This window comes from Myotis daubentonii, chromosome X, assembly GCF_963259705.1.
Source record: "Myotis daubentonii chromosome X, mMyoDau2.1, whole genome shotgun sequence".
NCBI classification, from domain to species: Eukaryota; Metazoa; Chordata; class Mammalia; order Chiroptera; family Vespertilionidae; genus Myotis; species Myotis daubentonii.
In genome coordinates, this window is record NC_081861.1 from 16654761 (window position 1) to 16666945 (window position 12185).

The 12185-nt window shown below is 39.7% G+C and overlaps 1 pseudogene; it reads right to left on the reverse strand.

Moving 5' to 3' along the window:
- Window positions 1-11900, reverse strand: part of LOC132223405 (ATP-dependent RNA helicase DDX54-like) — a 31681-nt pseudogene extending 19781 nt beyond the window's left edge.
- Between the last annotated feature and the right edge of the window lie 285 nt (window positions 11901-12185).

Sequence of the window (12185 nt, forward strand, 5' to 3'; positions counted from 1 at the left end):
GGCTGGAGGTGACCCGGCGATCAGGGGAAGGTGATGCCCCCATCACACCTCTGCTGCTGCCACTGCCAGCAGCGCAAGCCTCGGCAGGCCCTGGTTACCTGAGCATCAGGGGGCCCTGGGAGGCTGGGCAGCCACCATCCGAGGCTTGCCTGTTCCTCGGGCCAGGCCTGGGTGGCTGAGGGTCTGAGGGGACTGGGCACCACCATCTTGTAGCTGTGGGCACTGCCATATTTGAGGGCAGGAGGGTCAATTAGCATATTCCTTCCTTAGTGGCTGTGGGCACTGCCATCTTTGTGATGGCGTGAGAGTGAATTAGCATATTCCCTCTTTATTAGATAGTATCCTTTGTGTGTGTTTTTACCACAAACATGTTGATATTTTTTTCAGTCAAAATGTGTGTATTTCTGTGTGCATATTTTTTGAAAAATCCATGCTCCCAGACATTTTATTGGTTGCGATTGTATTGCTGCCGTTATTGCATTTGACTGAATGAAAAAATAAAAACAATTTCATAGTGCCCATTAGTAGATGAATGGATAAAACAAGCTGTGCTACATTTACACAATGGAATACTATGCAGTCATAAAAAAGGGACTCTTACCTTTTGTGACAGCATGGATGGACCTGGAGATTATTATGCTAAGTGAAATAAGCCAGTCAGAAAGGCAACTATATCATGATCTCACTTATATATTGAATCTAATGAACAAAAGGAACTGGCAAACAAAATAGAAACAGAGGCATGGATATATGTAACATATTGACAACTGACAGAGGAGTTAGTTTGGGAGACTGGATGAAAGAAGGTGAAAAGATTAGCCAAAGAACATATATGCATAGCCCATGGACACAAGAGCAGTGTGGTGATGGCCAGAGGGAAGTAGATGTTGGGGTTTGTTGGAAGTAGGCAAAGCGGGGAGGGAATGGGGACATCTGTAATAGTGTCAACATTAAAAATAAAGCTAAAAAAGACAAATGTCACAGAATTTAAGGGCTTGATTTCCTCATGTAAAAAGAATGTAGAGAGCCCGCCCGTCATGGTTCAGTGGTTGAACCTTGACCTATGAACCAGGATGTCATGGTTTGATTCCCGATTAGAGCACATGCCCAGTTTGTGGGCTCAATCCCCAGTAGGGAGTATGCAGGAGGCAGCTGATCAATGATTCTCGCTCATCATTGATGTTTCTATCTCTCTCTTCCTCTCCCTTCCTCTCTGAAATCAATAAAAATATATTTTTAAAAAATGTGGAAATAGGCATTCCAGGTCTGGTGTAGTTGCTCTAGACATGTTGCTTCTGTCCTTGTGATCTGCTCTCCTAGCAAATGGTTATAGGAATGGTTCAAGAGGGAATGATTTCTTGGGTTTTAGAAAATATAAGATGATCACATGGTCTACAACCCAAAGTGATTTGTGGAGAACATAAGGGGATTAATAAAAACAGTGCTCCTATGGGGAGGAACATAGTAAGCATCTTCAAATGAAAACAGCTCTATGGTTCACAACATGGAATTTGGAGTAGGATCTAGGCTTGAATTATAACTTTTCAGTAACTAGCTGGACAAATTTGGACAAGAATTGTAAGCACTTGTAACATTACTTTAATAATTTTAAAAAGTAGAGATAGTACTAGCAGCATTGTTGTGGGTACTAAATGAGGTAATGTAGCTAAAGCTCCAGGAAGGTATCTGACACTATCTGTCACTATGGAGTTTTCTATTTCACATCCTTTAGATTTTAAATGGTTAGTATGGTTCACATAGACAAGCTTCTTTTCAGTTGTGTCAAAAGTCTTCTATTCTGTTTTTAAAACAGCATGGACATGAAAAAAACAAAAACAAAAACGTGCTGGCCTAGCTGTAAGGCCAAGATGTATACCACAAGGAGGTATTTCATAACTCCTCAGGGACAGTTAATTAATTTCCTGCTTTATCAAAAATCCATACATCACTCTATAGAGATTTAATTTTCACAAATGAAAAAAATATGCCAATGAGGGCATCATGTATAATGATGTATGGAGCAGAAATTAAGCAATTTCCTGTTTGAATTTTAGTTCAGATGAAGAGAGAAGTTTTGTGCCTTCCTTTTATGATAGCCATGCTTTCAGGCTAGACAGTAAGAAGTTGTATGATGAATTCATTACTGAAATAGGGGTCTACAGAGACCTCAAGTTTGCACCTGCATCACCAAAGATGAGCCTGGCAAGACACTGCCACAGTCCTTTTTTTAGGCCATAATACCAAGTTACCAGAAGTCAAAGAATATGGAGCTATGAAATGTATAGACTGTGACCTTTTTTTAAAAAAAAAATCTGCAATGGGCATTTTACCTTTCTACATGTTCAGAATTGTGTCTAAACAACAGCCAAATGCACTTCATTTAGCAACACTTAACTGTATTTGGAAATTCTCCCCAAAGATAAATGTATATTAAAATACTCATTACTTGCCTGGCTGGCATTGCTCAGTGGTTGAGTGTTGACCTATGAATCAGGAGGTCATGGTTCAATTTCTGGCAGGGCACATGCCTAGGTTGTGGGCTCGATCCCTGGTAGGGGGTGTGCAGGAGACATCCCATCAATGATTTTCTCTCATCATTGATGTTTATCTTTCTCTCCCTATCTCTTTCTTTCTGAAATCAATAAAAATATATTTAGAACATAAAAATAAAGTAGCCATCACTGATTTTAATTGAAGAAGCAATCCCCCATGCTGACAGTGCCTAATCTCTATTTAATCTCAATATTTTGGTTGGGTGCTTAAAATCAGTTTGTAAAGCTTCTTTAAATTGGTGTATCCTATATAATAAAGAAGTAATATGCAAATTGACCATCGCACCCTCACATGATGACAGTGCCCACAGCAGAGGTGGGGCCGGCTGCTCCGCACAGGTCCCCTCAGTCCCGCTGGGGGCCTCGGGTCCTCCTGCACACCCCACTGACTGAGGCTCAGGCAAGCAGAGCCAGCCGAGGTGTAGGCAAGCCTTGGATGGCAGCTGCCCACCTGCCCAGGGCTGGCCCGAAGCACCGGGCCAGCCCAAGGCTCAGGTAACCAGGGCTGACAGAGGCTTGCGCTGCCAGCAGTGGCAGCAGCAGAGGTGTGATGGGGACATGGCCTTCCCCTGATCACTGGGTCACCTCCCACCCCTGAGGGCTCCCGGACTGTGAGAGGGGGCAGGCCTGGCTGAAGGACGCCCCCCCTCCAGTGCATGAATTTTCATGCACCAGGCCTCTAGTTGTTACTATAAAGAAAAATGGATAGCCTTAGCTGGTTTGTCTCAGTGGATAGAGCATCAGCCTGAGGACTGAAGGGTCCCAAGTTTGATTCTAGTCAAGAGCACACACCTCGCTTACAGTCTCCTCCCTGGCCCAAACCCTGGTCAGACTTCATACAGGAGGCAGCCAATTGATGTGTTTCCCTCACATTGATATTTTTCTCTGTCTTTTCCTCTCTCTTTCACTCTCTCTAAAAATCAATGGAAAAATATCCCTGGGTGAGGATTACAGAAAAAAAAAGAAGAAGAATGAATATTAAGTGAATGTTGAAAATAAATGCTATATATATATATATATATATATATATATATATATATATATATATATATATATTATTTTTTCCTAGTAGTTTTACAATTTAATAAAATGACAAACATTTACAGTCTACATGATGGAAATTTCGCAAAATTAAAGAAAATACATAGAACATGGAACCATTAGAATATAAATGATCAGATTATTCATTTGGTAAAATTAAATTGTTTGATGATAGGGAATGAATCTGTGATTTTCATCCTTGTTGCCTAGCCCACTGCCTGGCACATGGCAGACAAGGCTTAAATAAATATGTATTAGCTGCATGAATAAATAACCTAAGCTTGGTGAGAGGAAATATCAAGTCCTACTGCTGTGGTATTTTGACTTCTATATAAAGAGAAAATCATGTTTATCATCAATAAACACCTGATTGGACATAGCCATATAAATCCAGTTTTCTTCCTTCTAGTATTTTAGTTCTTGTCTTGTAGAGAAGAACTCTTAATTTCTTCTCCTCAGATATTCTTCAAGACAGTCTAAGGCCATGGTTGGCAAACTGTGGCTCATGAGGCCCCTTGAGTGTGGCTCTTCCTAAGCCTTAGGAGTACCCTAATTAAGTTAATAACAATGTACCTACCTATATAGTTTAAGATTAAAAAATTTGGCTCTCAAAAGAAATTTCAGTCATTGTACTGTTGATATTTGGCTCTGTTGACTAATGAGTTTGCTGACCACTGGTCTAAGGCATTTTTCAATTTGTTCCTCTTCTCTACCTCCTATATTTAACAAGTTATGAAGCCCTCCAATACCTCTTCACAAATATCTCTACTATGTAAAACTTTCTATTCTCTCTTCTACTGCCTTAAGACAGTCATAATTTATCAGGTAAATATATTTTTTAAAATATAAATAAGGTAATGAACATTTTAATGCCTTTCTGCCTCTAGTTTCTTCTAATATATCATTAATGCACCACACAATCATGTTGATATTTGGAAAAATCATTTTTCAGTAGATGCAGATTTATGCTAAATGATTCTAACATGTTACCATTAGTTAATATTTTTTTAGTAGTCTGGATCCAATTTATCTCTCTAGTGACATTTCTTGGCATTTCTTTCCAGTCTTTTTCCTGTCTTTGAACAGGTCATACTCTTAGCCACATCAGGGTCCTGACACATGCTATTTCATCTTCTTGGATCACTCTTGCCCTCCTTACTCTACCTAGCTAACTATTTCTATTAAGGTTTCATCTTAAAGATTAATTCCTCTGTTAAACCTTAATTTAATACCTTTAGGCTAGATTAGACTATCCCTGTGTTCAGCAAACCGCGGCTCATGAGCCACATGCGGCTCTTTGGCCCCTTGAGTGTGGCTCTTCCACAAAATACCATGTGTGGGCGCCCACATACAATGCGATTGAAACTTTGTGGCCCATGCGCAGAAGTTGGTATTTTGTGGAAGAGCCGGTATTTTGTGGAAGAGCCACACTCAAGGGCCCAAAGAGCCTCATGTGGCTTGTGAGCCCCGGTTTGCTGAGCCGCAGTTTTCCGACCACTGGACTATCCTGCTATAGTATTCTATAATGTTTCCCACTTCTCCTTTGAACACTCATAACTCTTCTAGTAACTTACTCCCTATATGTCTTCTTTGCTCAATTGTAAAATCTGTTTTGGCCATCTCTGTGTACCTGTAAAAATGTGGTGATGGGCAAATAGTAGGTACTGAAAAAATATTTGTTGAATGAATGAATGTTAACTGATATATGAACACATCATATACTTCTAATGAATGGGTGAATTTATTTTATATATATATTTTCAAATTGAATTAATTGGGGTGACATTGATTTGCAAAACTATGCATGATCCAAGTGTACCACTCACTAAACATCATCTACACACTGCATCCTGAACTCACCACCCCCAGCAGTCTCATTCCATTCCCCTTTCCCATGCTTTGCCCACCTAAACCCTATATCCCTTTACTCTGGTTATTACTACATTGTTGTTTTTGTTTATGTGTGTGTGTGTGTGTGTGCATGTATATATATATATATTTCATATAGATTTTGCATAATCCCTTTGCCTTCTTTTATCTAGCCCTACAACCTCCTCCCCTCTGACAGCTTTCAGTCTGTTCCATGTATCCATATCTCTGTTTTTATTTTGTTCCTCAGATTATTTAGTTCATTAGATTCCACATATAAGTGAGCTCATATGGTACTTACCTTTCTCTGGCTGGCTTATTCTACTTAGCACAATAATCTACAGGTTCATCCATGCTATTGCAAAGGGTAATATTTCCTTTTTAAAAATTTATTTATTGATTAAGGTATTACATATGTGTCCTTATCCCCTCATTGCCCCCCCCGCCCCCAACTTATGCCCTCACTCCCCTGTTGTCTATGTCCATTGGTTAGGCTTATATGCATTCATACAAGTACTTTGGTTAATCTCTTCCCCTTACCTCCACCCTCCCCTAACTTCCCTCTGAGGTTTGAAGGTCTGATCAATGATTCTCTGTCTCTGGATCTGTTTTTGTTCATCAATTTATGTTGTTCATTATATTCCATAAATGAGTGAGATCATGTGATATTTATCTTTCTCTGACTGGCTTATTTTGCTTAGTGTAATGCTCTCCAGTTCCATCCATGCTGTTGCAAATGGTAAGAATTCCTTCTTTTTTACTGCAGGGTAGTATTCCACTGTGTAGATGTACCACAGTTTTTTAATCCACTCATCTGCTGATGGGCACTTAGGCTGTTTCCAAATCTTAGCTATGATGAATTGTGCTGCTATAAACATAGGGGTGCATATATCATTTCTGAATGATCTTTCTAGTGTCTTGGGATATATACCTAGAAGTGGGATCACTGGGTCAAATGGGAGTTACATTTTTAGTTTTTTGAGGACACTCCATACTGTTCTCCACAGTGGCTGCACCAGTCTGCATCCCCACCAGCAGTGTATGAGGGTTCCTTTTTATTCACATCCTCTCCAGCACTTGTTGTTTGTTGATTTGTTGATGATAGCCATGCTGACAGGTGTGAGATGGTACCTCATTGTCGTTTTGATTTGCATTTCTCAGATTAGTGACTTTGAGCATGTTTTCATATGTCTCTTGGCCTTTGTTCTGTCTTCTTTCAAAAAGTATCTATTTAGGTCCATTGCCCATTTTTTGATTGGCTTCTTTATCTTCCTCTTGTTAAGTTATATGAGTTCCCTGTAAATGTTGGAAATTAAACCCTAATCGGTGATAATATTGGCAAATATGTTCTCGCATGCAGTGGGCTTTCTTGTTGTTTTATTGTGGTTTCTTTTGCTGTGCAAAATTTTTTATTTTGATGTAGTTCCATTTGTTTATTTTTTCCTTAGTTTTCATTGACCTGGGAGTGGTATCGGTGAAGAAATTGCTTCGGCATATGTCTGAGATTTTTCTGCCTGTGGATTCCTCTAGTATTTTTATGGTTTCCTATCTTATGTTTAAGTCCTTCATCCATTTTGAGTTTATTTTTGTGTATGGTGTAAGTTGGTGTTCTAGTTTTATTTTCTTTGCATGTATCTGTCCAATTTTCTCGACACCATTTATTGAAGAGACTGTCTTTACTCCATTGTATGTTTATGCCTCCTTTGTCAAATGTTAATTGAGCATAGTGGTTTGTGTCAATTTCTGGGTTCTCTATTCTATTTCATTGGTCAATATGTCTGTTCTTGTGTCAGTACCAGGCAGTTTTGAGAACAGTTGCTTTGTAATATATCTTGATATCTGGTATTGAGATCCCACCTACTTTGTTCTTCTTTCTCAGGATTGCTACAGCTATTCAGGGTCTTTTTTTTATTCCAGATGAATTTTTGGAAAGTTCATTCTAGGTTTGTGAAATATGCCATTGGTATTTTAATGGGGAGTGCATTGAATCTATAGATTTCTTTGGGTAGTATGGACATTTTAATGATGTTGATTCTACCTATCCATGAACACGGTATGTTCTTCCACCTGTTTATGTCTTCCTCTATCTCTTTTTTCAGTGTCTTGTAGTTTTCCCCGTATAGGTCTTTTACCTCCTTAGGTAAGTTTATTCTTAGGTATCTTAATTTTTTTTTGGTGTGATGGTAAATGGGATTGCTTTTTTAGCCTCTCTTTCTGTTAGTTCACTATTGGTGTATAGAAATTCCATAGATTTCTTGGTGTTAATTTTGTATCCTGCTACATTGCTGAATTTATTTATTAATTCTAATAATTTTTTGATGGAGTCTTTAGGGTTTTCTAAGTACAGTATCATGTCATCTGTGAATAATGACAATTTTACTTCTTTTCCAATTTGGATGCCTTCTATTTCTTCTTCTTGTCTGATTGTAATGGTTAGTACTTCCAGTACTATGTCTAAGAGGAGTGGTGAGAGTGGGCATCCCTGTCTTGTTCTGTTCTTAGGGGAAATGGTTTTCATTTTTTCTTATTGAGTATGATGTTGGCTGTGGGTTCCTCATATATGGCTTTTATTATGTTGAGGTATGATTCTTCTATTCCCACCTTGCTGGGAGTTTTTATCAAGAAAGGGTGTTGGATTTTGTCAAATGCTTTTGCTGCATCAATTGATATGACTATGTGGTTTTTATCTCTCAATTTGTTTATGTGATGTATAGCTTTTATTGACTTGTGGATATTGTACCATCCTTGCCTCCCTGGGATAAATCCTACTTGGTCATGGTGTATGATCTTTCTCCTGGATCCGATTTGCCAGAATTTTGTTGAAGATTTTGGCATCTATGTTGATGAGGGATATTGGCCTGTAATTCTCTTTTATTGTGCTGTCTTTATCTTTTTTTTGGTATTAGGGTGATGCTGGATTCATAGAATGAGCTTTGAAGTGTTCCTTCCTCTTGAATTTTTTGGAATATTCTGAAGAGGATAGGTTTTAGTTCCTCCTTGAATGTTTGGTAAATTTCCCCTGTGAAGCCATCTGGCCCAGGCTTTTGTTTGCTGGAAGCTTTTTGATGACTGCTTCAATTTCTTCCATAGTTATCAGCCTATTGAGATTTTTAGATTCTTCCTGATTGAATTTTGGAAGGTTGTATTTTTCTAGGAATATGTCCATTTCCTCCAGGTTGTCTAGTCTGTTGGAGTAGAGTTGTTCATAGTATTTTTTAACAATCCTTTGTATTTCTGTGTGTCTCTTGTTATTTTGCCTCTATCATTTCTGATTTTGTTTATTTGGGTCATCTCTCTTTGCTTCTTGGTGATTCTGGCTAGAGGTTCATCAATCTTGTCTATTTTTACAAAGAACCAGCTCTTGGTTTCATTGATCTTTTGTATTATTATTATTATTATTATTATTATTATTATTATTATTATTTTGGTCTCTTTGTCATTTATTTCTGTTCTGTTCTTTCTTATCTCCTTCCTTCTGCTCACTCTCGGCATTTCTTGTTGCTGTCTTTCTAATTCTTTAAGTTGTAGAATTAGATGATTTACTACCACTTTTTCTTGTTTTTTTTGAGGTAGGCCTGTAGAGCTATAAACTTCCCTCTCAGGATTGCTTTCATTGTGTCCCATAGATTTTGGATTGTTATGTTTTTATTGTCATTAGTTTCCAGGATGTTTTTAATTTATTCTTTGATTTCTTTGGTATCCCAATCATTGTTTAACAGCATGCTATTCAGCTTCCAAGTGTTTGAATTTTTTGGATAGTTTTTATTGTAGTGTATTTCTAATATTATGTCATTGTGGTCTGAGATGATGCTTGATATGATTTCAGTCTTCTTGAATTTGGAGAGACTTTGCTTGTGACCCAATATGCAGTCTATTTTTGAAAATGTTTCATGTGCACTTGAGAAGAATGTATATTCCATGGCTTTGGGGTGAAATGTTCTGAAGATGTCAATTAAATCCATCTGATCTAGTGAGACATTTAGGATTGCTGGTTCTTTGCTGATCTTTTTGTCTGGAGCAGTGTTCGGCAAACTCATTAGTCAACGGAGCCAAATATCAATAGTACAATGATTGAAATTTCTTTTGAGAGCCAACTTTTTTATAGGTAGGTACATTGTTATTAACTTAATTAGGGTACTCCTAAGGCTTAGGAAGAGCCACACTCAAGAGGCCAAAATGCCTCATGTGGCTCGTGAGCCACAGTTTGCCGACCACGGGTCTAGAGGATTTATCCAGTGATGTCAATGGTGTATTAAAGTCCCCTACTATGACTGTATTGTTGTCCTTCTCTCCCTTAATATCTTCCAGGAGTTTTTTTTATGTATTCGGGTGCTCCTGCATTAGGCGCATATATGTTTATCAGGGTTATATTCTCTTGTTGTATTTAGTATTATGAATAGGCCTTCCTTATCTCTTGTTATGGCCTTCACTTTGAGGTCTATTTTGTCAGATATAGGTATTGCTACCCCAGCTTTATTTTTTTTTTCATTTCCATTTGCCTGAAAGATATTTTTCCATCCTTTCACTTTCCGTCTGTGTGAGTTCCTTGTTCTGAGGTGGGTCTCTTGTAGACATAATATATATGGGTCATTTTTTTTATCCATTCAGCCACTCAATATGTTTTGATTGGAGCATTCAGTCTGTTTAAAGTTATTATTGATAGGTACTTGTTTGTAGCCATTTTTATTTTCTGTGCCTGTGTTCCTTCTTACCTTTTTATTTCTTCTTTTTACACCAGTTTCTTTAGCATTTCTTGCATTGCTGGCTTTGTAGTGATAAACTCCCTTACTGTTTTTGTTTGTTTGTTTGTTTGTTTGTTTTTTGTCTGTGAAGCTCCTTATTTCCCCTTCAATTTTCAATGATAGCCTTGCTGGATATAGTATTCTTGGATTCAGTTCCTTGCTTTGCATCACTTTGTAAATTTCCGTCCATTCTTTTTTGGCCTGATGTGTTTCTGTTGAGAAATCATTTGATAATCTAATGGGAGATCCCTTGTATGTAACTTTCTGTTTTCCTCTTGCAGCCTTTAAGATTCTCTCTTTGCCCTAAACATTTGCCATTGTAATTATGACATGTCTTGGTGTGGGTGTGTTTGGGTTCAACTTGTTTGGGACTCTCTGAGTGTGTGACTTTTTTCTTCCTCACATCAGTGAAGTTTTCTGACATTATTTCTTCAAATAGGTTTTCTAACCCTTGTTTCTATTCCTGTTGTTCTAGCACCCCTATTATTAGTATGTTGCTTCGTTTCATGTTATCCCATATCTCCCTAGGGCTCTCCTAGTGTCTTTTAAATTTTTTCTCCAATTTCAGTTCAGTTTGGGTCTGTTTTGCTTCCCTGTCTTCTAATTCGCTAATTTGGTCCTCTGCTTCTCCTAGTCTACTGTTAAAACTTTCCATGATATTTTTTATTACACCTATATCACTATTCATTTCTTCTTGATTCTGACATAAGTTGTTGATTTTTCATCTATCCAGTTTATGAACTGTATGACCCTTATTCTGAATTCTTTTCTTAAAAATATATTTTGTTGATTTTTTACAGAGAGGAAGGGAGAGGGACAGAGAGCTAGAAACATTGATGAGAGAGAAACATCGATCAGCTGCCTCCTGCACACCCCCCACTGGTGATGTGTCCACAACCAAGGTGCATGCCCTTGACCGGAATCGAACCTGGGACCTTTCAGTCCGCAGGCTGACGCTCTATCCACTGAGCCAAACCAGTTATGGCTGAATTATTTTTTCTGGTATATTGCATGCCTCTGTTTCACTTAGCTGCTTTACTGGCAATTTCTCCTTTACTTTTGGCATTTCTTCGTCTACCCATTTTTGATGTCACTGAAGAATGTAGATGTCAATTCGTGCAGCGGCTGCTCCTTGGGTGGCAGTGGCTCCTTGGGCTGTAGTTGCTCCTTGGGAAGTCATGGTAGTGGCTGCTCCTCAGTTGGCAGTGGCTCCTCTGGTGTGTGCTGTTCACAGCAGTGGTGGCTCCTCTGGCTGGTGGGGCAAGACTCCTAGCACCGCTGCTGCTCTTCGGACGGGTGTGGGATGATCATGAGACTTCTGTTCCTCAGATGGGGGCAGGCTGCACATGGCTGCTTCTCCTCAGATGGGGGTAGGGTGCTCGCATGGCTGCTGCTCCTCGGATGGGGGCAGACTGCTCTCATGGCTGCTGTTCCTTGTATGGGGGCTGGCTGTGAGCAGCTGCTGCTCTTCAGATAGGGCGGGCTGCTCATGAGGCTGCTGCTCCATGGACAGGGGCAGGTTGCTCACAGGGCTGCTGCTTCTTGTACGTGGAATGGGCTGCTCACACAGCTGCTGCTCCTCGTATGGGGGACAGGCTGCTTGCATGGCTGTTGCTCCTCGAACAGGAGTGAGCTGCATGTGCACCTGCTGGTCCTCTGACAGGGGTTGGTCACTCATCCAGCTGCTGCTCATCATATGGGTATGAACTGGGTATGGCTGCTGCTCCTCGGACTGGTTTGGGCTGCACAGGGCTGCCACTCCTCAGACGTTGGTGATCTTCTCATGTGGCTGCTGCTCCTCAGACCAGGGTGGGCTGCTCAGGTGGCTGCTGCTCCTCTAATGGGGGAAGGATGCTCGCAGGGTTGCTGCTCCTCAGATGGGTGTGGGCTGCTCACTCAGTTGCTGCTCCTTGGATGGGGGCAGACTGCTCGTGTGGCTGTTGCTACTCAGACAAGGGCAGGTTGCTTGCGGAGTTGCTGC